Genomic DNA, 23,865 nt, shown 5'->3' with positions numbered 1-23,865 from the left:
CCCCCCGCCCCTTAATGGCTGCAGGGTAAAAATACACCTTCAAGCAGACTGACGTAAAACTACACAAAGCAAGCAGTGAATAGAGTCGCGGGCTTGATCTACTACACTGTGGTGTCTTTCTAAACCTGTGCATGTAGCTCAGCATGGAATGTTATGATTGGATATGCTACAGGTTTCCAAATAGAAAACTTTGTTTTCATTCCAGTCTGTTTCTATAAAGATTCTGAAGATTACAACTGGCAGGTTATTTCTAACCCCCATTTTCTCTTTCCCTTCCACAACCCATATCCCTCCCAAGCCAGCCCACACTCTGAGCCTGAAAAGTAACAACCTGTCATTCTCCAGAGCGGTTACAGTAAAATATCTGGTAATAAATCACCAGTACTGTACATGCAAAGTCATAACTGTGAATCATAACTGGAGCAGGCAGGAAGGAATGGTTAATTGTATGTAAGTCCTATCACAACTGGGCATGGCAAATTTAGTTACTGCATCATCATTCGGCATCGAGGAGAAACTGGCCTGGTTAACTTTAGCTTCGGTAATGTCTGTAATAAATTAGCCAGTGATTGTCTGCCTGAATCTAATATAGGTCACTGAATGTCACCCAATTTTTTCTTACAAAACAATGTGTGAAGTATAAACTGGCAGTTTCTTGTATTGTTATACATCATCACTTATGTCACACCACATTTATCAGGAGACGCAACAAACAATTCAGGAAGGATGAAGAATTAAAATTTTATATATGGTCCTTGGAGCTGGGAATGTCTTCTTGTTCTGCGTTTGTACAGTACCATGAACTAGAAAAATAGGGTCCTAGTCCATGGCTAGGACTCCTAGATCCTATTGTAATACAAATAATAAACTAATAACAACCAATGAGAGTCAATATTTTCGTATCTACTCACAAGATTTTCAATGCAGTGCTATTTACATATTCCCCACTGATGTGAAATGTAAGATATTTTGGGACCAATCTTGGAACTAACATGAGTAAGGGTTGCAGGATCAGGTCCAAACAAATAACTTCGAGCTGAACTGAACACTACGTGGCTTCCACGCCACAGTGAGAGAAGAAAACTCTCTATTAAACGCTGAGCTAGGATAGCATGTAGAATGCACACAAAGTGAGTCCAGTCACTGGAAAGGGAGTTAGGCTACCTGACAGAGTCCAGTGGTTTCTGGCTAACAGCTGACAGAGAAGCAACATGAAGCAGAGAAGCTTTTTTGTGAAGGGCAATCAGTAATGAGTCTTTAGTAGCTGTTATGTTCATGGCATACAAACAGAATGTAGATAAAAAATATACAACTCTTTCTGGAAGGTAGTAATGTAACACTACTTTTATTCTTAGAATCCAGAACACACAATAACCAAAAAGAAAGACACAAAACAGGCTGCTCTGCAAGGCAGAGAGGAACAACTCATTCACTCACCCTACCTTGTTCTAGGCTGGCTTTTTCCAAACTAACTGCGTTTCCCTGATTAGATCTCATGCTTCACTACAGAGCTCTCCAGCCTGGAAGCAGGACCAGGAAACATCCCTTCCCATTCTTCAAGCAATAGCTTGCAATTCCAATACAGTTCTCAATACACCAATATTGTAACATTTGTAAAAATACATTTAAAAAGTTAAATAAATAAATATGGCACCGCGTGGAATGTAAATTATATACATTTGACTTCTTAAGGCCTGATTCAGTGCCCAATGAAGTCAATGGGAGTCTATTAACTTTATGGGCTCTGAATCAGGTCCTTGGTGATTAAATGTTTTAAAAGGCAGCAGGGGTTGTTGGCAGGATACTTTCCATGAGTGGCCCTCAGATCTGGAAGTCACTTCCCACCCCATGGTCCAGGAGAACCTAGATATCCAACCTGCAAAGCTCATCTGTTTTTTTGGGAGTGAGATGAGGGGCTGGATTGAGAAATGTGGTGTTTGTGTATGGGTATGCAGTGATTATTACTTTGGGGATTAACATTATTCTTAATCTGGGTTTCTTTGCATTCATTACATATTTCTGGATTTTTAAAATTAATTTTGTATGTTACATATTATCAAAAGTGCCTGGAGTTGTTAAGAGAACACACTTTAAAGAAGTGCAACCATAAAAGATAAATACTTTAAAAAGCCTTTTACAATGTTTTTAGGCATATTTTTATGCAATATTTTACAAACTAATTACTTCCCACTTCCATCTACAGCACAGTTTTCTATTTTCACTTTAAGACACTTATTTTCTTTCCCCCCTCTATTTTGAATGAAGATGAAATCAACATGACTACTTTGGATTATTACTTCAGTATATACCTGAGGTTTGATGTAACAAGCCTTACATGACTGTACAGTTGGAAGGAATGGAGTAAGCAGCCTCCCACCCTTGTACAGCCAGTGTGAGTGCCAATCAGAATGGCAGTCCTAGAACAAGGTTACAGCAACCCCTTACCCCCTCTCGGTCCCTTGCCATCCCATCATGAAGAGTATGTTTTTTGGCTGCCATGGCACTCTTGTGCAGGGTATCAAGGCAGTTAATCGTTTTAATTAAATTTAACTTGCTGAGAACCCATATTCACAAAGGCCTTGAAAATCCAGAGAAGAAATCACCCAGAGATGCTGAATAAGTATTTTTCCCCTATATGGGCTTGTCTACATAGGGAACAGAAGGAAAGGTAATACAAATTAACTAAAAGTGTCCATTTGAAGTGGCCTTAATTTAAGTTATCTTAATTCAGGAGAATTTAACTAAACTGAATTAAGGCTACTTTAATTCTGAATGAGAGTGTCCACATAGGGGTTTAATACAGTTTACCACAGTTTAAACTAATACACTTTAAATTCACGTTTAGTTAATTTGGATTAATTTTCCTTCATGTACCTGTGTAGACAAGCCCTAACTCCTCCAAAATCAAATGAATTGCTGCAGGACAGTTAAACCTGTTTTCTTGCAGAAGTCTGTCAATATATTGTTCTCCTCTTCCCCCTTAAGGAGGCTTCTCTTTGTCCAAGATTAATAGAGACTTCATTAACCATTTGTGACCTATCAAAACTGGATTTCTGATCACTATACCCTGCACACATGTAAAATTAAGAAGTTGTCCCAGATACAACTCTGAACACATGCAATATCAAAAGATATAACAAGCTATACACTTGACTATTCTCACATAACTATTTAAAACCAATGTTCCCCAGAAGTTGCTTATAGCAGAAAATAGTGTAAACAGAAATGTTACCTCAATACCAGATTTTATTTGAAATTGCCAATTCGTTATGTAAAGTGCTGAAGATCCAAGTCTGCAGTTTACATTAACAGTTAATTATTCAATCCATAATTCATATATTTCTTAATCCAAACAGCAATACTTTTAGCTCTGTTTTAAATCCACAGATCTTTGGGCTGAAAGTGTCCAGCTGTGCCATCTGTATGTGTCTCCTATGCAAGTATTTATATTGTAAACTTTTCAAGGAAGGGATCTAGTATGCATATTTGACAGTAAAATGCTATGCACACACTTAGACCTGGTCTGCACTGGTCCACACCCGTGAGTGCTATATGTAAGGGGACTGTTGCCTCCTTACTAACATTCAGTGGGGGTGTTTTAGTTGCTAGCTCCCAGTACTAAAAAGGGGGAAGGGTTGATGGGGAATCTGACAGCCCCCAGGAACAATGGGGAGAGGCCAACGCTCCAGGTCAGCCTGAATGACAGGGCGGGCAGGCTAATCAGGGAGTCAGGAGGCCAGGGAGATCCCGTCCTCCGTGTGAGCTGGATTTGCCTGCGTCAGACAGAGTGGGACTGAGCTAAGGAGAAAGCAGGGGCCCAAGCTGAGCTGGGGAGCAGAGCTGTGCCAGATCCAGAGAGAGCAGACCCTGTCCTGGGAGCAGAGCTACAGCCCCAAAGCCAGAGGCACAGCCCAGAGAGAGCAGACTTGCCCTGGGAGCAGAGTTGCAGCAACCAGAGCCAGAGGGGCCAGAAAAGCAGCCCAGGGAGCTGGAGACAGAACAGCAGCAGCAGTGCTGAGACAGAATGGTGGAGCTGGGGCTGGAGCTGACCGGAACTGGGTGCGGTGAGCAGCTGGGGAGAGCGAGGGGGACCCTGGGCAGCGGGCCCAGCACAGGGAGACGCCTTAGCGAAGAGGCTCTGCAGGCCAGGCTTGGATCATAACCCCGACAGGGCGGGGGCGACACTGGGAAGAAGGGTCATCCCACTTAGAGCCTGAGAGCGTGTGGCCACCACCAGAGGAAGTGTCCAACCCACAGCATCCCTACAGCAAAGCCAGGGCCTGAGAAGAAGGCCTGGGACTTACAAGGAACAGACTGTGAACTGCCCTGATATTCCAGAGACACTGTTTGTGATGTTCCCTGCCACAGGGCGGGTTGATTTGTTTCCTTTAAACTTTCTCATTATTCCTTATTCTTTTTAAAATTAATTTTTGATTAAATAACTTGCATTTGCTTTAACGTGGGTCAGAGAAGTGCCCAGTGCAGAGAGAGTACCCCGAAGTGGAGACACCCTAGCCCCTGTCGTAGGTGACCACAGCAGGGTTGGGAGTCGAGCCCCCCAGGAATCCTGGGCCCAGCCTTGTTGGGGTTACGAGGACTCTTCCAGACAGGAGAGTGGAAGGGGAGTCCTCAAGGGCAGGGAGGCCACTGGGTAAAGGAAGTGGGACCGATCCTTTCGCTAGCCCACTTCACCGGGGTAGTGCAGAAGCCAGGAAAGTTCCCCACAGGAGCGGGACTATTCCCCCGCTTACCTATAGCTATGCTGACCTAACCCACTGGTAGATGGAGCAAGGTCAATGGAAGAAGGAGTCTGTCAACCTAGCAACCATTGCTCAGGAAACGGGTGTTCCTTCAGCAACGATAAATCTGCTTCCATCACTGTACCCTGCATCTACACTAGGTTATGCCAGCAGAGCCATGGCGTCGTAGTTATGCTGCTATAGTCCCTATAGTATAGACATGGCCTTGGTACAACCTAACTAACTAGCAGTAATAGTAATAATAAAGCACTGGAAAAGCTTAAAATACTCAACAGTGTAGCACTTCTCAACAATACCAACATACAAAAGTAAAGCTATTTTGCAAACCACTAGAAGTAGAACTTCTGTACTCTTGTCCAAGAGCCAACAGCTATCTACTGTACACAGCGTAAGCCTTTATATACAATCTTTACTTTCAACCTTATGAATTTCTTGTCAAGGAGCTCTTTCAGGATTTCTTGAATGATTCCAGTTTGTTTTAATGAAAGGGAAAGAGAATCTCTCAAATTTTACACTGCGTAGGTCTCTTAGATAAGCTTATTATAGCTCTCCTGACAGCTAGTCTATAACACTCCTGCTAATAATTTTTTTTTTTGGCTTGGATTACAGCATTTCCTTTATGTGGATCTTTTTTATGTGCCTATTATGCTCATGAACTGAGAAGGAAAGTTTTTTGCTAAGTGGAAAGCTCCTCTAAAATTGGAGAAGGTACCCTAATATAAAAATCCAGCTTCATGAATCTTTTGATACGTCTTATGCTGGGGGACAGGCAGATGGGTGATTATGGCCATGCAGCTAACACAAAATGATTCAAGATTGCTAGTTAAACTTCCTTTCCCTTGGGTACCACATTTCCTTCTGCGGGTTCAGTAAGCCTGCTGCACACAAATCCATATATGCTCAAGAGATGTTTTACTGTTCATGTCAGGACTCATTGGGTTTCACAAATACTTCATTTGAGCTTTGACCTGCACTAATTGTTGATGTGAAGCATTCTTTTCAAATGTCTTACTGCTCCAAAGGCCAGGCAGAAGTTTTTAAGACTAAGAACGCAACACTGGCCTTCAACCCGTTCATGGGCAAAATCTAGGGAAAGGAGAAATCCATTCGGAGGTGGCATGCATGCAGTAAGAAGCTGTCACAGAGTACCCACAGAAAACAGTTGAGAAAATAAGACTGAGGTCTTGTCTATCCATGCAGCAGCACACAGGGTACATGTAGCTACACACCAAAGTGAAAAGTAGGCTGCAGCCACACTGCGATGTGTAGCTACACATGGCAGTGAAAGGCTCTGGCAGGGGGAAGACAGCACAGAAAGGCTCTGCCAGCAGTGAACTGCTGGAGCCTTTCCCCACTGCCAGAGCCTTTCACTGCGGTGGGGAAAAGACTCCAGCGGTGGGGAGGCTGTGGGACACTACACTGCTAAAAATAGCAGTGTAGACGTTGGAGACACTACTTGGGTATGTAGCGAATTGTGTACGGTCTATACTCTGTGGATCCGGCATGTTTATACTCTACTTGCCCGAGCAGTACCTCACCATCTACACTGTTTTTGATATTCATGCTAGCTGGGCATGGCAGGGTCTGTACTCTACACACCACGGCAAATGTAAACATACCATTAGTGCCAAAAAATTGCCAGGGAATTTATGGATATTCCTTACCAAAGTAACAAACAAACATACAAATCCAAAAAACACGTTGTAGAAGAATGGAGGTTAAGTCCATTAATGGCTATTGGCCAGGATGGCTAAGGAATGGTGTCCCGAGCCTCTCTTTGTCAGAGGGTGGAGATGGATGGCAGGAGAGAGATCACTAGATCATTACCTGTCAGGTTCACTCCCTCTGGGACACCTGGCATTGGCCACTGTCGGTAGACAGGATACTGGGCTGAATGGACCTTCGGTCTGACCCAGTATGGCCGTTCTTATGTTCTTAATGATAAGGTGAAGCACTCGACAGACAGGAAATAAAGTTAAGGATCCCCACATAGCTTTTGTTCATATGAAGGTCGTCTTTAAATTACACCATCACCTGATACTTTTTCTTGCCTCATTCAGAGCTTACTCCAGCTCCTATTGAAATCAGTGGAAGCTTCACTACTGACTTCAAAGGAAGTGAATCAGGTCCGAAGAGCACAGAACAGATGCGGCTCAGTGAAGGCAGCTGCTCAATAGATATATATATTTTTTATCCTCAGCACCTCATTCAATACCACCCAAATGATGCACTGAAATCAAGATTTTTTTGAAACAGGTTTTTCTGTGGTGCTTCCTGCAGTACATTCATGCCTTAATGAATTTATCCTGCAGTCAGGAGGTCTTTCACAGAAATACTCATAGGCTTGCCCAAAATTACACAAGAGATGACAAAATGGAACTCTAATCTCCTGGGTCTCAGTCAGATGCCACAACCTCAAGACCATTCTTCCTTTTCCAGTGGATACCAAAGCCATTCACCACCCCCCATGCAACATCTGCAGTGAATGAAGCAAGAATACTCTGCACCCCAGACTAGTTCACTCTACAACCCTGTCTCATTCTCTGTCCATCATATGCCCAGATTGAGGCAGGAGTCCTGCAGAACAAAACAGTACGTGATCATCCAATAAAAAGACAAATGCAATACATGTGCACAAGAGTGCAGAGTTAAAGCTATACATACAACTTGTATTTTGTTATTTTCTCACCTTCCCTTTTCATTCTTAACATCTTTTCAACTTAGGTGTTTCATGGAATTTCCTACACTTTTAAAAAGAAAATTGACTAAACAAAATGAAAGTGCTCTATTCTGAGCAATACAGGCAATGTCTAAGACAGGAGTCCTTGCTTCCTTCCAGGCACACCTTTCTGTATCATACACTGCACTGATCCCTTGACCCCTGCCTTCTTCCACACTAACCTATACTTATTTTCTGAAGGAGATAGGTCTCTGTCTCGGGCTTCTTTACTAAGCAGGCATAAGGAGGTCAAGATATTTATGCTACACATGCCAATAGAATGTTGGCAGGCTGTTAACACACCACATTAAAGGAATTCAGTGCACATGCCCAAAGTCCTTTTCATAAACGCATATAATTTTCACAAATTGCAACCAGACCAATGAGCCACATACACCTGTGACTTAGGGATTATCTCCCTGCCAAATTCAGAAGTATAAATCAAACCACTGAAGCACTACAGTCATTGAAAAAATAGGTTGCAATACATTTATCCTCACGGGAAACATATTTTTTTTCACTCTTTGTTCTTAAAAACAACAACCCCAAAGCAAAAAACACACACACACGCATCTGAAATGTTTTTGCTCAAATTTACCAAAATACTGTTTCCTGGGTTGAAAACAAACCTGCCAGATTTCAGCCCCCAAAGGTAGAAAATCAAAAAAGTCATAATAAGAAGCTGAAAATTGCTACAATGGGAATGCATTTGTAACTATAGGCATCAATCCAACTTCAATAAAATAACTAAACTAAAACAACAAAAGGAAAATTAAGTGTATCATGCAGAAACACAAACCTCCAAATATCCCAACAAACACAAAAATGACTTCACCACCTAAATATTTAGCTGCCATGGTTTTCATGCTAGAGTTCTGCCCAAGGGATTGGGGTTTCCTCAAGACCTCTTCCATTCGGTTCCCCAAGAAGTCAGTTCATCTCCAGTCTCTTCACTCAGGTTCCTTTACTTGGCATTTATGTATGCCTGCCTAAAGGATAGCAGAGTGCTAGCAAAAAATGATCATAACGCCTCTGCCATCTCTTGATGTTGACTGTCTGACTGGTTGTATTCAGTGTTGTTGTAGCCATGTTGGTCCCAGAATATTAGAGTTAAAAGGTGGGTGAAGTAAGATCTTTTATTGGACCTAGCTCTGTTGGTGAGGGGGAGACAAACTTTCAGGTTCCACAGAGCTCTTCTTCAGGTCTGGGAAATGTGCTAGGAGGATTTATGGTCATTTTTTGCTCGCACTCTGCTGTCCTTTAGGCAGGCATAGACAACCTAAACAACTGCAATACCTTACCCACCTCATTTTACTAGCCATGAGAAGCAGGGACTGAACTGTAAGATCTTCCCAACCAAACCCCCTAACATACTGTCATAAATATAAAGGGAAGGGTAAACACCTTTAAATCCCTGCTGGCCAGAGGAAAAACCCTTTCACCTGTAAAGGGTTAAGAAGCTAAAGATAACCTCTCTGGCACCTGACCAAAATGACCAATGAGGAGACAAGATACTTTCAAAGCTGGAGGGGGTGGGAACAAAAGGGTCCTCTCTGTCTGTGTGTTGCTTTTGCCGGGACCAGAGCAGGAATGCAGGTCAGAACTCCTGTCAAGAGTTAATAAGCAATCTAATTAGATATGCATTATATTCTGTTTTGTTTAAATGGCTGATAAAATAAGTTGTGCTGAATGGAATGTATATTCCTGTTTTTGTGTCTTTTTGTAACTTAAGGTTTTGCCTAGAGGGATTCTCTATGTTTTGAATCTGATTACCCTGTAAGGTATTTACCATCCTGATTTTACAGAGGTGATTCTTTTACTTTTTCTTCAATTAAAATTCTTCTTTTAAGAACCTGATTGCTTTTTCCTTGTTCTTAAGATCCAAGGGTTTGGGTCTGTGTTCACCTATGCAAATTGGTGAGGATTTTTATCAAGCCTTCCCCAGGAAAGGGGGTGTAGGGCTTGGGGAGAAAGACGTTTCCAAGCGGGCTCTTTCCCTGTTATATATTTGTTCGACGCTTGGTGGTGGCAGCAATAAAGTCCAGGGACAAAAGGAAAAATAGTTTGTACCTTGGGGAAGTTTTAACCTAAGCTGGTAAAAATAAGCTTAGGGGATTTTTCATGCAGGTCCCCACATCTGTACCCTAGAGTTCAGAGTGGGGAAGGAACTTTGACACATACACATGGCGTCTCTGAGAAAAACTTACCGAAATTCAACAAGACACAATATCTGGACACAGATCTGCCCCTATAAAATGGTGTGAACCTGATCTGTCTTGTTCATGCAGAAACTGGTCTCCCACTCCTTTCAAAGCTCATGGCCTGAAGTAACACCCCCAGCTTAATGTGTATGCCTGATGGTTTTAAAATTAATGCCATATAAGAATGCAGTGATACAGTGGGCAAATGTAAAAAGTGCGATCCAGTTATTCCGGTCTTACCAGTTCCAGTGATATTCCCTGTACTTAGATAGGGAATACTGTTGGAAGCAATAGTACCGCTAAAACTGGAATGAGCTTTTTAAGTGTACCCACTGTATTTAGCTGTCAAGCGATTAGTCATGCCAAAATGAAGGTGACAATTATGTAACCAAAATCACATTCAATAGCCTCATCTGATGCCATGACATTTGTAATATGCTTAGCCTGCTCTTTTTGTACATAAAACCAAGTTTAGGGTTAACAACAATAACAACAAAATCTTAAACATATTACCATACCATTCAACAATTATGCAGAAAATGGCATAGTATTTTGTGGGAGGGGCATTCACTAATATTTGCAGCTACATTTAAAATGAATAACTATTTTTACTGGGGCTTCACATCCAAGTTCTCCATACTACACTTCTCTTCTCTTCTTAATAGTTGTCTTTTTCCCTATGGATCTGTGTGTGTAAAAGGGAGACTTTGAGCAAATCACTTAACTTCTCTGTGCCAGTTTACCCATATGTAAAATTAGTATAATATTTACCAGCATCAGAGAAGTGCCAGGTTTACTGAAAAGTGCTTTGAGATCCTGAGATGAAAGGCTCAATATAAGAGTTGAAAATATTATCTTTTATGTGGTTTGCTGGCTGGGTGACCTGCACAGTATTCTACTCTATATACTTCAGAATTATGTGGTTATGTACTTAGGCACTGATGCTGAAATCCAATGTACACAGGCTCAACACTGTGCCTGAGTGGATCTCCGATGAAAACCATTGGTCTCCACACCGACACAGCACACCACAAATTCAAGATTGGGGTTTTATGTAAAGCAGTACATATCAATAATACATAAAAGACCATAGGCGAGATCCCCTCAGCTTGTACAAATTGTGCACATGGAGCTATGACAATTTACAGTAGGTAAGGATCTGGCCCCAGAAATCTGAAGCGTTGTAAAAAAGACTTTGTGCTTTAGAGAATCCCCTCCTATGATTCTATAATTTTGTTACTTTAATATACATCATTTTCTTCTGGTCACTAATGATGTTTGAAGTAAAGTCATTATCCAACTATTTTTGCTTTTTTTTTTTTCTTTTTTAAAGCTGATGCTGCCAATTCAATATCAAGACCCACTTATGATAGACTCATTGCACAGGCTAGTCTAATTGTTTGTTGTGGGGAAAAAAAATGGTGGAAGAGAAGATATATGTGCTAATGTCAAAAAAAGATTATCTGGGCCTAATACATTGGAAACAATTTTGAAGACTAGTTTATCCACATACCAAGGTCAGTGAAAGCTAGGGTGATTTGCAGCACGCAGTACGTGCCAGTGGCTCACTTGAAAGCTACTTGAGGCTTTCTTTAATTTACACTGTGCATCCCAGATCAAACCTTTTAGGAAAGAAGAATGCACGTAGCATGCTTATTTTCTGTTCTCTCCTTCATTTGCACACCTTACTTTGCATGCCTGTCAACTTTCCCAACATACACCACACAGTACAGCTTGGGTGGGAAATACCATCAGTGAGTTACTGAAATGTGAGAGCCACATTACAGCAGTTTATGGATCAGTCTGAACTATTGTATAGCAGATTACCTTTTTCAGTGTTTAACATACTATAACAAGAGTAGGTAGTAGCCACATTGACACAATTTGGTTCAAGGTTTGACAAACTGCCTATGACATCTAAGTGTAAAACTAACAATTTACTGTGTTGCTGTTGTTATACACTGAAAAGTATGCATTATGAAAATGAGTACCTCAGGCATTTCTAGTTAAACAAATATTTATCTTCTTTACCTGGAAATGGACACTTTTCAAAAGAAGGCAGACAATTGATAATATTGCAAATCAGTTTCCATTATATCATTTTTTTCAAACACAGACTTTTTGCAAAGTTGGCCCTTTTGTGATTAAACTTTCCACATCTGATCTCAGCAAAAACGTGAGTATCTCAAGAAAATTTTAGTATCCCTTTTGAGCCATTTTTTAATTATGTGAATTAGAAAAAAATATATATACTTCTCAGGATTATCCACTTTATATCATTTATAAACATCTGTTTTTGAAATCACATATATCTTAATGATTGAAAATACCAGACTGAGGATGCATAGTATAAAATTTTAGGCAATTTAAAGTGCAAGTTTCCAAATAAAGACATTCTCCTTCCCTCTGCAGCATGAGGTGCACCCCCTCGGGCACTAGGCAAAATCAGTTATTTTCAGCAGCAGGGACTGCTCCCCTTGTGCACTCAATGGGACAGTAGGTATCAAGATTATGCCCCCCCCCTCCCGTCCCAACAAAATTCACTGCATGGAGCAGGGCAGCTTGCACCAGGGAAACTTGTTTCCACCATCAAACAGGATAGTGCAGCCTCAACCCACCAGGGAACTCAGCTGCCAATGGAGTTTGAATCCATGACCTTCAGAGAACACCCACAACTGGAAGGGAACCAGAAACCCACATGCTATCAGGGAAGATTATTCAACAACTGGGGAATCTTGCCGGTTGCACTTAGCTGTGTACCCAGAACACTCACTCCTCTGGCCAGTGGCACAAAGGTAAGCAATAATAGGAAGAATCGTCATGAAGGATGTCATGAAGGTGATAAAATAAATTTGATAGGACTTAACCATCTTAGGCTTGTAAGCAGCAGAACAGACCCACACATTTTGAGAAAGGAACTACCCTTCTTTTGAAAATGGATCAGAAAAGATACAGTCATTAGGCACAACAAAACTGAGTTGAAGATAGGTCTTGTGCATCATTTGAATTTTTCTGTGGGCTTATGTGTCAACCCTAATATTGTTTAAACTTAAATGACTATAAACAGTACCGTACATCCTGTACAGGAAGGAGGATGGTTAAGGTTTTTTCCCACCTCTAAATTCTATGGGGGACATTTTCAGAAGTGCCTAATGGATTTAGGAGCACATGTTCTGTAGATAGTCAGTGGGACACGGTGCTTTTGAGACTCTCTCTGGTTCTATAATTCTATATTACTTTAACATACATCATTCTCTTTTGGTTGCTGTTTCAAACATTAGCATGAAAGCTGCTTTTTTTTTAAGCTGATGCTGCCAGTTCAATATTAAAACCATGTAATTACAGATTTATTGGTAGAAAGTCAATAGGGCACTTCTTTGCTTCCTCATCACAATCCTGCCTACACCTTCTCCATCACACTGTTTTAAATATTAATTATAGTTCAGCAAACAATCTGTAAATCAGTCCAACTTCTGTGTATATCTTCTGCTGCCCTGAATGAGCATCCCCAGTGTTTTAAAAGATTTTGGCCACATTGCACTCTAAATTTTCTAACCACTTTCCTTCCCTTCTCTGAAATACCTCTGACTTTTGGTGTCACATATTGAGATCATCTGATGGCTCTGGGAGTCACACACTGACCTCAAGAGGAGAACACAGTATTGTTCACCTGAATGTGTCTGCAGAGAGAAAGATTAACCCTATTAGACAGCAAAGATCAAAAGCTATTTTTAAAAAACTACAAGTACTATGAAAACGTGAGGAAGAGATGGTAGAAAGGACAAACGAAGGTGGCCTGCTGTTTTGTTTAAGAGTTACCATAGAACAATCCTACGTAGCATACATATAAATAATCAACTCCAGAAAATAAGATAGAAGTCATATATACAACTATATCAAGTTCAATGAACTCTGAAATCCCAGTGACTAACATTCTTCCCATTCATATTCTGTCACTATGTCCCTTAAATATTCTCACAAATGCTATTTGTTTCACCTTTGATATTTTTGAAGCTTTGTCTTCAGGTGTGAATTTTCAGCTTAAATATTTGAAAATTTCAGTATCTAGCAAGGTGCCTTTCAACTCTGATCTGTCTCACTTCGCATGCATGTTTCACATACATTGAGAACAGCTCCTCAACATTTAGTTAGAGGACTTGAACTGTTACAACTATATAGTGATTACTCTTTCGGATTGTTATGAAATAAAAATCCAAAAAGGAAACCATCATTTATCTTAACCGAGTTAAACAATAAAAAACATAACACTTGTTTGGAAGCTCATTAGCAATGAGCACAGACACAGAGACATTCTGACACAAAACCTCTTTCAGCAGTCAGAAATAGAACACTTTCTGCATTTGTCACCTTTCAGGTCCCAGTTTCCAGCACGCTTCTTGTTATACGCAATTAGCTCCATGCCAAGATTTGGTACATTTCGTAATAAATCCCTTGACCACATTTGCTGCAGGCTTGGCAGCTGTGGAAAGGCTCTATTCATTAAGGCAGCAACCAAGCCACAGAACTTACCACACAGCACAGCTCACTTGTAGAATTCCAGCAGGCAACAAATTTCAACAGCCATCACTCCCTCCTTTCTTGCTTGAAAAAGCCTGACATATGACTGTGATTAAGTAGGATATGAAAAAGCTCCAATAACTTTTCTCTTTTTCATCCCTCACCTCCCCCTTTCCACCTCTCTCCCCCTCAAACACCCAAAAAATCCCCCTCCTCTCACAGCACTACATATTAGGTACAACCGGGGGGGGGTTGCCTGCATTTAAAACAGTAACCATCTGTTTCTTTCAGGAAGGCTGTCTCCCCTTCTCGGGTTTCTTCAGTTTTGGAACACTAACATCATGGCACAATGTAAAGCTTGCTCTAGGCTGGGAAAGTTCTCTATGAGGCAAACAAGAACAGCAGCAGCAACCACTGGCCATGAGGCCATATGTTCAGAGACAAAGCAAGCAGAAAAATCTTACATTTTTCCAGCTGCTACTCTTCAGCATTCCAAGAGCTACAGCCACAAAAGCCAGGCGAGGAGCAGTAGGGGTACACGCAAGTGTGTTTCATAGTTTTGTTGAAGAGTGTGGCGGAAAATAATCCTTACCTAGACTTTATTACTGCACTTCACCGCACCTCACAAAGTCATTTTCTTGCAGCCAGTGCTGGGAAAATCCAATTCTGGTGCTGAAGAATTGAACAGCTAATGACCTATGTAAAGAAGTCTGACCATACTGTGAACATATTTTTGAGGTGTCTGGTTAAGAGTCTGTAGGGCCTCTGTTATAACAGCGGATGGGCAACATTTTCAGAAAATCTGGCTCTAATCTCAACTTTCTCTGAACAGACCCCTACCCTTTAAGGTTTGAATAGCTCAGTTAAGGAGACTGCATTACTGTAATGAACTCTCCATAAGCGTACACCAGAAATATATAGAGAAACTTAAGCTGCTGCAGAACACATCAACCCACTTGATAAGTGGTGCCCCCTCAGTGGCAGCATACGTTACCTATGCTCCATGAGGTTCACTGACGGACTGCTGTTTTTCAGGTGGGGTTTAAAATGTTGGTTTTAACCAACAAAGCCCTAAATGTCTAAGGAATTGAAGATTAACTCCTGTTGACTCAGACATGCTGATGTGGCTCATCAGACCTCCTCTTTAGTAGAAAAGAAATGTGAATAGCCTTCTGGCAGAAGGAGATTAGGGTCTGGGACAGATAAGACCAAGCAAGAAGTTCTAGGAGCAACCAAGCCAGGGGAGAGAGCTATGCCAACAAAAGGAATCTTAAGATCAGTCAAACCTGTGGAGGAGTTTTTGTTACTAAAATGTCTCTCTTCGTGGGGGTCCTCTTCTGACTCTACACTGAGCTTTCAGCTGGAATTGGTGGGGCAGCCAGCTGACACTTGCCCATTGCAGTCTTTTTGTTATAACTATTCTGACAGCTATATAGTCTTTGTCTACACATAGAAAATTCCAAATGTGTCGAATATCCTAATTTGTTCTTGTAGCCAGGATCAAACTTGGATTTTCACAGATATCCCCATTCATTTACTCTGTTGCAGCACGTGGCACATTGTTCATGGCAACTGCTGAAGTGACTAAAGCATTCCGGTTATCTGCAATAAAATATTAAGTTAGTAAAAATAACTTCCTTTTGAAACCAAGTAAAATGTAGCAGTCAGGAAGTCTTTTGCCATGTAACAACAATTTCACTAAACTTAGAAGGAAAACAATAATAGCAGATATTCAGATATACTAGTAGATGGTATTCTTTGTATTAGTTACCTACAAACACAGCACATGGATACTTTACTTCCTGGTCCAACTTTAGACAGTGGTAACCATATTGGTATTCCCCAGCTATGCTGTAGGGCATAGCTGAGCAGGGAAGCACAACACTTGGGGCCTAGTTTGCCAATGCCTGGCCCCTCGTATGCATTTTGATTTGGTACTGTTTTACTGCCCACTTTGCACACTCTTCGCAGGTATAAATGACTACAACAAAAAAGGCAATGGAGAATAGATAACGTAGGAGTGAGCTGTTCAGCAGTACAAAGCCACTCAAGAAACATCCAGTAACTACACGTACTCAGTTTTCTCAAATGTTCTTTCTTATAAGCTTGTATTTCAAACAAACAGTCTTTACATTATTTCTTTCTTGTACAATTGGAAAAGAAAGAAGCTGTTGGTTTTACTTGGACGTGCTCATTTCACTCCCGGTCATGATAAAATAGTTGAAGCTCAGCTCTGTGAGCTTCTGCTTTAGCCATTCAGAGAGGTCCTTCCAGGATCTTAGGACACCCCCTGCCTCCGTCCTTCACACATGAGCCCAACTCCCTTAAAAGCCTCCCATAATGATGGTCTGTTTATGTTTCCTGTGATGTCCCCAGAGGTTGCAACAAATAAGTGAAACTGGAAAATTCACACCCTAGCAGTGACCTAATTATTCCTAGTGACACTTCCTTAAATGGCAGGGGAGTCAAAGGCCTCTAAGAAAAGTGAGAAATGAAGCTTTGGAGAGTGTGACTGGAACTGAAAGGAGTACTGTGATAAGGAGGAAGTGAGGCTGAGGATAAGTTAACCACAGGAACAATTTAGCAAGGGATGTGATAAATTCACCATCATTCTGAGTCTTTACATCATGACCAGACGTCTAATAGTTATGCTGTAGTTCAATAAATTGTTGGGTGAAATGCAGGAATATTTGGGTTAAATCTGTGGCTTGTGTTAATACAGGCGGTCACAATAGATAATCATGATGCCCCCAATGGGCCTTAAAATCTATTAATCTATTTCCTCATATCAAGCTCCCTTGGGAACCCTCCACAGGGAAAGAACAGAAGACCCAAGAGTTCCACGATCATGGTCAACAGTATCAAAGGCTGGTATGGGTACACCCAGGGTGAACTGATTTAAATAAATTGACTTAAATCACCAATTTTAATCAGATTAGCAAGCAGGAAACCTTGATTTAAATAACAGTTTAATCATTTTGCATTTGTACTTTTTAGTTTTTTGTACTTTTTACTAAAGAAAGTTTCATTCTCACAGGGTGGCTCTCTCTCCTCTCCATCAAGCTAGCACAAGAGAAAGCAACTGATGAAATTAAGATGTCTCTCTCTATTTCTATGTTTTTTCCTACAAAAACTTTGGTACATTGCAGAGGTTCTGTGTGATGTTCTACAGCTGGGTGATACAAGCTTTTCTAAACAAACTGAAACACTAAAGTGACTTTACAGCCTTCATCTTCTTCTATACAGCCAGCGATACTTTTGTTAGCTGATGTAATGTTTATTTTTTCCATCAGACAAGCTAGCCTGTGCATTGAGAGAGCCTATTCGTGATCACATCATAAACAGATTCTTCACATAACTCTTATGTAATCAGACTCATGTTTATGGACGATGATCAGTGGTGCACTGAAGGACTATTTTGTGAAAGCCTCCACTAGTGACAGCTACAAGAATAAAAGGGTCCAGAGGTAGAAAAACAAAAATCTTTGCTCAGAATTTAATGATTTGAGGGTCTGACACTCTAGTTCTTACTTGCGCAATACACCCCATGAACATCATACGCTCTACCAATGTACCGGCAAGCTTGTATAATGACAGCGTGAGTGCTGCTTGACTAAGAGCTGCTGTTTCAGACCCTGAACAAGAAACACTTTAGAATTCTTGAGACTAACACAGTATGACCTGTGACAGGCAAAATTATTTAAAGTAAATATATTTATTGATAATAGATAGTTTGGATTGCAGCTTATAAAACTGAGGCATCTAAACACTGCCTCTTCTTCACCCCCAACTAATCCTGACCATGAAAAATGTGCTAGAGAAAGAAAACTATCTTCTCCCAACATCACTTCATCTCTTCCTTTCCTAAACTAACCTTTGTCAACTCTACTTCCCATGAACACATATCTTTTCTTTAAATCCACTTCTTTTTAATATTCTATTCTGGAACACATTTACTTTTGAACAAGCTTCACCAACCCCACATCTACCACAACACCCCACAAGTGGTGAGTAAAACATAGAAGAAATATAATTTAAAAGTGAGAAATAGATTAAATGAAAGCAGAGGAGAAAACTTTTAACCCTTTGTTGCCAGGATTTCCTGATGTGAAATATTAATGCATCCTGCATCCATTGTAATTCCCATCAGCCCTCAGAAATTAGGGCCGGATTCACTTTCCGTAGCGCTGAAAATGTTTAGTATCTTACAGATCTTGGTCAGCACCTCATAAAATTGAGTGTTCAGTTACTAAGACATTCTGTCGATTAAGTCTCTCGATTTAAACAGGTTTAGATTGTGAAACAATGTAACAGTCAATTTTGTGCAGATTCACTGAACTCAATGAGAATTAAGGATGCCACAGATCATTCTTTTAGGCGTTGATTCAAAACCTACTGAACTTAAGGGAAGTCATACAACTGAATGCAGTGTGATCAGGCCCTTAACCTTATCTGAAGGTCCATTCACCCATCCTACATGCTGTTATACAGCTGGCATATTCCTGCCAACTTTATTATGTCACCTTGTAATCTACTGTGCTCAGTTTAATCTGATTGAACACTGGAGCATTTGATGAGTCCCGGTAATGAATGTTCATCCTGCTGTGTGCAAAGCACTCAGAGGTGGTGTAGATCGCTATCATTTTAAACAAGGTTTCCAAGTGTAATTTTGGCAGCTAAACAGGAGCATACATCACACTTGAAGTACCACATAATCATTTTAGTCTATTTTTTTAGCTTTGGGAATCAGATGTGAAAGTCCTCTAACAAGTTTGCTGCTCGCCTATCTCAGCTGACATGTTAATTATAGCTTTTAACTGTACACATACTAATAGGGAAAGTTGAATAGAAAAGACATTAAATAGAGAGAGCCAAGGTGGGTGAGGTAGTATCTTTAACTGGACCAAATTCTGTTGGTAAGAGAAAAACTTTCGAGCCACACAGAAGACCTGAAGAAGAGCTCTGTGTGGCTCGAAAGCTTGCGTCTCACCAACAGAAGTTGGTCCAATAAAAGATATCACCTCACCCGCCTTGTCTACTAACCTGGGACCAACACAGCTACAACTACACTACAAAATAAATATATAGTCAGAGTCTTAAATTAAAGCAATTTTCTTACCTCTGCAGTAACATACTTTTCATTAATTTCTTTTGTTACTGCAACAGCAATCAGTGGTGTTAAATAGAACTGGAAAGAAAATCCCTTAAAATGAACTTAGCCTGGAGTCAAAAATTTGTGTATTGTCTAATGCTAATTTTCACATTTCTAGCTTTGTGTTAGAGAATGTACGGAAAGCAAGGATATTCAAAACTTTATGTGCACCTTTCCATATTTTTTAATAATTGTTTGTTTTATTTTTTAAATCTGTAACATTCTGTATTTATTTTGAAATTTTAAATTTTATATTACTTCAGCAACTTCAATTTTAAAATTAACAAGTTTTTTTTCCAGGAAATAATATCACAAATGTTATTTAGTTTCAGTAGGTGACATGATGGCTTCTGTTTATGGGTACTGTAATACTCTTAATGCCGTTAGATTTGTTATTTATTTGCGAATGATTACAACAAATCTGTAATTATTTAAATGCTAGTTACAGTTGAAAAGACACTAAAATCCAAATGATAAGAAACATATATTACATCTGCTTTCCATAACAAAAACTCAACACTGGATAATGATTAAACATTAGTTCCTATTTATCTAACTCAGTGCTCCCAATATTCAAGCCCAATTTCTGAGCTTAACTGCTTATTAGAAAACAGAAAGGTTCCTTAGCGGCATAAAACTTGATATTGAGAGAAGATTGCAAAATCCATGCTCCAGTGAAGTATGCCTAAAGAAAAAGTAAAGAAAATGAAGTACTAATGCCAAACTTCTAAAAAAATGCAAAGAAAGCAAGCAAGAACTTGAAAAGTGGTTAAACCTTTACAACTACATTTTATGTGAAATGCTGAAGATAAAGAAACTCAAATAATTTGATGTCTGATTTAAAAAAAAAACAACTTCATGTGAATAGGGTTGCCAACCCTTCAGGATTGCCCTGGAGTCTCCAGGAATTAAAGACTGAACTTTGATTAAAGATTATGTCATGAGAGGAAACCTCCAGGAATATGTCCAGCCAAAACTGGCAACCCTAAGTGTTAACCTTGTCTAACCAACGGAACTTATCTAAAGTCAGAAAACTGACACAGTAAGTATATATCGCTTTGTACATGCCATCGCAGAAATTCAAGGCAAAACCTTTTAGTTACTGAGATTGCAATAAATACACACACCACACCACAATCACTCACCATAGCAAGAAAAACAACAGCATACATCACTACAGTTTGTCTTCACAAACTAATCTGTACCAATATAAAATGTCTCTGTTTGCTACAGGGTACGTTCTAAAGCCCGCTTTAGTCATTAGGTAGCTTTCCATTGACTTCAATGGGCTTTGAATTAACCACATAGTGAACATCGCCCTCTCCTCCATGAAGTCTTCAGGTTTTGAGGGACCATTTAATACAGCAATCAATTTTTTAAAAATCTTATAAAAATGTACATATGCGCAGATATCAATTAAAGTAGAGCGTGAGTAACAAATGCTACTTTAGCCAAGTTAGAAGCAGCTCTACAGGGCTAACCCTAACAAGGAGATTGGGATAGTGACCTGACAACCAAGCATCTTCATGGGGGGAATGCACCTGCGCAGAGGGTCAGTGCACGAAGGCCTATGCACCAAATAAGTCCCACTGAAGCCCTCAAAAGGGGGCTTCTCCTCAAGCCCCTAAGTCTACACTCGGTAAAGCTGTGCTTTTCAATGAAGCTGTAACAGCGGTATGTTTTGTGAAAGCTGTGATCAGATACAATCTTAATAAAGTTGGCTAGAGAACTCACTAAAAAGCCTCAATATAACCAGTTATTACTTAGGAACTGAGAATTTGTATTTCCTTTCTACATAAACCAATGGGAATTTGCCTAGGAAAGGACAAAGATTCAAATTTATAATTCTAATTCAGACTCCAATTTTCCATTCCAATAACTGACATTCTGCAATGCTCATACCCACTTTTATACTCCAGATTTTAAGAAATTTTTCTTGTCATATTATGGGCAAGAAACAGCCTGAAAATATCACCCACAACCACTTGCTACATGTTTTTTAAGGTTCATGCTGTATAACTAAAGGCCAATTTTGTTGATTTGTTTTAAGAGTATAGGCCAAACTTTTCAAAGGGGTCTAACCAGTATCAAAGTGTCCAATTCCCATTAATTTTCAATGGGAGGTAGATACCCAGCTCCTTTAGGCCCCTTTGAAAATCCCAGTAATAAATCATTGTAATTTTAATCTGTGATATTAACATAGGCAGCATTTCAAGTCTAATTTTAGAAGAGGAAAAAGCAAAAAAGATCAGTAAAGACTAGTAGCTTAACACTGCCGATTCTGACAAAGAAAGGAAAAATAAAACAGTATCATTTAACTAATAAAACATTCTTATAGCACCTGGATTCTGTGCTTCAGAAAATAAAAGCAAAGACTGCACTGAAAAGAAGAACAAATATGTAGTTTTAAATCAGAGTCTGCATAGTTAGCTCCACCAAATAAACTGTGTGAGGATCCCATTTTTGCAAGCTGATACCTGTCACAAGAGAAAAAACAGTTATGTTTGTAATAAGGTAAATACAGCTCTATTTAACAAACACCTTTGAAATATTTAAGGAACAAGGTATGCTAAAACTTCTGAATGCCAATTACATCCAAGATAAAACTTAGTTAGCCTTTTCCACATAAAAAAAATCTAATATACTATATTAAGTAAATATTAACTGTTCAATAAATGCTTAAACCTCTCAGAAAGTACAATATTTTGAGTGCTATTAGACACTAGCAATTACATGGTTACTGTTATTTTCCCAAAATAGTAATAAGCTTCAGGTGCATTTTATAAAAGCTAAGAAGTTACCGGTCATTTAATTTTTGTCACTATCAAAAATAAATTCCTTCTGAAGTTATGCCAGAATGACTTAAAGAACATTGGTAGTCGTCATGCTGCACCCTGGCTATTTTATAATGAATTCATTCATTACAATGTAAACCTGATCATTCTCAAGAGTCCTTCATAGATTGGTATGATAACCCATTCTGGATTTTTTTAAATCCATCTGTGTGTACACAGAATGTGTTGACCATATTTCTTTTGAACTCTGCCAACAATCTCCTACTCACGCTCACAAATGTTTCTGATATTTTAAATCAGGAAGAACCATACGATTCCTACCGCCCACCTCCCCCCACACTTTTAGAAATAAACGCCAACAAATTTTAAAATTAAAAATAAAAGAAAATAAATAAATCTCAAATTTATATCAGGATTAGCCTCCTTGACCACTATCATAATGGTAACTAGCCTCCTAAAAGGGATATGACTTTGTTCTTGAATCATTACTTCTGAATAATTAATTTGTTCCTGGAATTTAAACTAAAGTCAACAGAAATATAGACACAAACATATAATTTCTTACCCTTAATTTTAAAGAGGGCTGTGGCCACAAAGAAAGATACAGAGAGAGATTAAATTACTCAGAACACTTTGAATGACTTTTAAACAGATAAAAGAAAAGGAGTACTTGTGGCACCTTAGAGACTAACCAATTTATTTGAGCATGAGCTCACGAAAGCTCATGCTCAAATAAATTGGTTAGTCTCTAAGGTGCCACAAGTACTCCTTTTCTTTTTGCGAATACAGACTAACACGGTTGTTACTCTGAAACCTTTTAAACAGATGTAGCTACATCTGTGTTTCACATTGGCATTTAGCCCGTTGCACAAACTACTTGTTGTTTCTCAACATTTATTTGAATAATTGTGTCTCCACAAAATAAACAAGTTTGAGACTAAATTACTTATATGTCTCCTGGGAATAATTATAAAATTAGCTTATTCTAATTAGCACTTGTGGAGTTAAAACATAACAAAATACCATAGCGAGTCTCCAGGTGAAATAAAAATCCGAAATGTCAACCATGGGTTGGCTCATGTACGTGAGACTTTGATTTTTCTGAATCCAACAATATGATCTCTAAGGAAGGCTTAGTCCTTGACTTGTTTCTCATAATTCTGTAAACAGGTATTCCCATTTTTCAGTCTCCTGAGAGTCCTTTATTTATTCATCACAGCAACAGACTACATATTATTTAAATAATTACATGAAAGAAGCATGAACCAGTAATAATCAGAACGTAAAATCTTGAAGCATAGGCCAAGTCTTAATTTCATAAGTTAAAATATTCCATTGATAATGCATGGTTACACCTACGCAACAACACACACACAAGAATTTTGTTTATCTTGTGCTTTAGGGTTGCCAATATTTAAAGGTCCCAGTTCAAGAAAGCACTTACGCATGTGCTCAGGTACATACGTATTCAGGACAGCATGTACCTAACTTTAAAAGCATGTGCTTCAGTCCCACTGACTTCCAGGAATCTTATTCTAAATTATGTCCTCCAAGAAGAAAAATCATCACACAGTCACAATACTTATGTTGTGACATCTTGATGTGGCACATCAGGCATTTGTGGGTAAGGCAGTTATGTTCCAAGGTCAGTTCAGTGAATGCCAGTGATAAGGTAATCCCAATATAAAAGAATACTTGAGAAAGACAGTAATATAATACA

General features: G+C 39.5%; 1 protein-coding gene across 4 annotated transcripts in view; it reads right to left on the bottom strand.

Annotated features, from left to right (window-relative positions):
• The window catches only part of BMPR1B (bone morphogenetic protein receptor type 1B), a 350,045-nt gene that overhangs the window by 251,770 nt on the left and 74,410 nt on the right, over positions 1 to 23,865 (bottom strand). Inside the window, exon 1 of one of the 4 annotated variants that reach the window (XM_074950639.1) lies at positions 14,211 to 14,352. The exons of the other annotated variants lie outside the window; for them this stretch is intronic. The gene's annotated coding sequence lies outside the window, so the exon portion shown is untranslated. Of the gene's footprint in view, positions 1 to 14,210; positions 14,353 to 23,865 lie in introns of those variants that run through there. 4 annotated transcript variants of the gene reach the window in all.

Source organism: Natator depressus, chromosome 4 (assembly GCF_965152275.1).
Source record: "Natator depressus isolate rNatDep1 chromosome 4, rNatDep2.hap1, whole genome shotgun sequence".
NCBI lineage: Eukaryota > Metazoa > Chordata > Testudines > Cheloniidae > Natator > Natator depressus.
This window is presented reverse-complemented; position numbering and strand designations above follow the sequence as displayed.